Raw genomic sequence first — 2,974 nt, forward strand, 5'->3', positions numbered from 1 at the left:
AAATATAGTATTTAGCTCTTGGGACATACTTAAACTGATTTGATTTGCTTCTGAACCTGAAGATTATCCATTATCAGTCTCATCGGGTAGGTTTTGAAAGAAAAAGAAATCAATCTCATCTATTAATTGATGTTTTCTTTTGGCGTGTTGCTAGTATTTTCCTAGTAATTGTTGCTCTGACGTAAATTGTTTGTGGAATTTGAGTATGAAAATCGCTTGATTACTTGTTTTGTTTTAAAAAAATTATGTTGAGCTTATCCAGATATTGTTTTCAAATGCAGATAGCAGACCTAAGCTTGTTGCCGGTTCTCCAGAAGGATATGTTGGCCACGTTGATGGAAGGCCGCGAGAAGCAAGGATGAACCATCCAAAGGGCTTTACAGTAGATGAAAGAGGAAATATATATGTTGCAGACACAATGAACATGGCAATAAGGAAAATTAGCGACACAGGTAAGTGAAGAGATAGACAAATATAACAGCTTCACAATGGTCTTATTGGTTACGATAGAATTTAGAAAGATAAACCGGTTTGTCAGGAGAAACTTTATTTGCAAATGAATGCTTTGTCATATATGAATATTCATCTGATTGCTTTGCGGCCTTCCTTTTCAATCTTCTTTGTTTGCATAAGCTCGTATATGATTGTTCTTATCTTCTAGTTAATATGATCACAGTTCACTAAGCTGAGAAAAAAAAGAAAACCTCAAGAGAAATTCTTCTTCGATGAGAAACTGACTTTCAGGTGTTGCCAGTGGTGTCGAGGTGGATCTCAGTTTGGCTGTTGAGGGAAAGCCATGGTGTTCATCTTTGCTACATATGCTCGATAAAGAGCTTAGCAACTTCTAGTGTATACATATGTTCTGATAACGAGCGATAAATTGTTGGCTAAACGATCAATTGTTTTGATGTATAAGGATATAATACGCGTGATTCATTTATTTAGAATTGATCTATGCAGAGAAGACACTGCAACTTTGAATTCATGTAAAGTATGTTTCATGTAGCTTCCGTGACTGAATTCCAAATTTGTACAGGGGTTACGACAATTGCCGGGGGAAAGTGGGGTGGTAGAGTAGCACACTCGGACGGGGCAAGTGAAGATGCAAAGTTTTCTACTGATTTTGAAGTAGTTTACGTTGCGAGCAGCTGTTCGCTTCTGGTGGTAGACAGGGGAAACCAGGCAATCAGGGAAGTTCAGCTTAACGTCGATGATTGTGCATACCAATATGAAACTGGTTTTCCTTCGGTACGCCTTGATGACCTACTAGCTAGAATTCAATGGATGAACTTATTGGTTAGAAGCTTAAAGAAACTGCATGATCGAACTATTAGTTTCGACAACTTGTGTAAGCTCATATTTTTTTGCTGCTATTGTACAGGTATTGCAGTGCTCCTTGCTGCGGGTTTCTTTGGCTACATTCTAGCATTGCTTCAATGGCGTGTGGGACTGATGATCTCATCAAAAGCCGATGTAAGTAATTCATACTCGATAGTTTGACAATTAATTTACATCGACTACATTCTAGTCCTTTTACGGAATGTGAATAGGATCATGTACAGGAAAATCAAACACATTTTGTACAAGAACATCGAACACCCATCAAAACAATCATGCCTCCTTATCGGAGACAAATGAAGACATCTCTAAGGCCACCACTTATACCAACTGGAGAAGATGCTGAAAATGCAGACAATGAAGGCCTCTTCAACTCCACGGGGAAGTTAATATCTCGAACATGGTTCTCCACAGCCGGAATCTTCGGTTCATTGTTCCCAATCTTCCGAAGGAAACCCAAACCTACACAGTTTCAGCAGCAGCAGCAGCAAGAGGGTAAACACTTGGCCAATTCCTGAGAGTTTTGTCATTCCACATGATGAGATACCGCCACCGGTGGAGACGAGAGCTCCCACACCACGAAAGATCTATGCATTCATGTCAAAAGAACCAGAAAAGATCCACCATGTTCGGCAGCCACGAACTTACACTAATGGGTGGAAGGCGGAGCCGCAGAAGCAGGTACAGCAAGTGCATCAACAACAACAACTACAGCAGCACCGGCATCACTCATCTGGCCCTCAAACTTACTTTGAGCAGAATTATGAAACCTCTAATGAGATTGTTTTTGGAGCTGTTCAAGAATCGGAAAGCAAACACCGATCGGTGGAGATCAAGGCTGTGAATTATGGGGATCCAATCTATGAGCAGTATGGTGTGCGATACCGAAATGGTTACATGGGGTATGGCAACTACTAAATAGTCACTAAATTTTCATTTCCATTTCAATGAAGTAGATTCAGCCAACTTATATGTGGTCTCTTTCCTCTCTTACATGTCTATAGAATGAGGGAAGTACCAAGAAATCTGGAAACTTGGCAAAGTATCTTAATCTGTTTTGTATGAGAAATCTAGTCCTTAATCGATATGGGTTTGTAAATTTGGCTCAGTTACCTCAGTTCATGATTTGCTTTTTGTGTGTGTTATCCTCACAAAGTTTCCTCCTTCAAGTGGTTAGGAGTCGGAGGGCGTTTTTCCCCAAGAGCATGTGTCCGTCGAGAATTGATCTCTTATCCCATTGTAACAAGTCTATCATCCTCTAGCCAATTGGGCACCCTCAGGGGGATGTCTTTGTTATGTCAGTCCTTAGTGCCAATTCGGATTCAGTGAAACTCGAGTTCGATCCAAGTCAAATCGAATCCACCAAGAGGGTTACATGATCATCATGCATGAGATTAATAGGGTATTAATTCTCTCCCCTCATCATTAAGAGGGTTGCATGAGCATCATTAAAAGGGTTGCATGATCATCATGCATGAGATTAATAAGGTATTAATTCTCTCCCTCATCATTAAGAGGATTGCATGAGCATCATTAAAAGGGTTGCATGATCATCATGCATGCATGCATGAGATTATTAAATGTATTAATTCTATGGAATCCCAAGAGCCAAAAATCCTTCATATTCCATGGTTGG

At 40.0% G+C, this 2,974-nt stretch overlaps 1 pseudogene; it reads left to right on the plus strand.

The window, feature by feature from the left end:
• Positions 1 to 281: 281 nt before the first annotated feature.
• On the plus strand, positions 282 to 2,303 carry LOC141819537 (uncharacterized; annotated as a pseudogene).
• The last annotated feature ends 671 nt before the right edge of the window (positions 2,304 to 2,974 follow it).

This window comes from Curcuma longa, unplaced genomic scaffold (assembly GCF_044706935.1).
Source record: "Curcuma longa cultivar G26 ecotype Majalengka, Jawa Barat unplaced genomic scaffold, ITB_CL_G26_1.1 contig_8580, whole genome shotgun sequence".
Classification (NCBI taxonomy): Eukaryota; Viridiplantae; Streptophyta; class Magnoliopsida; order Zingiberales; family Zingiberaceae; genus Curcuma; species Curcuma longa.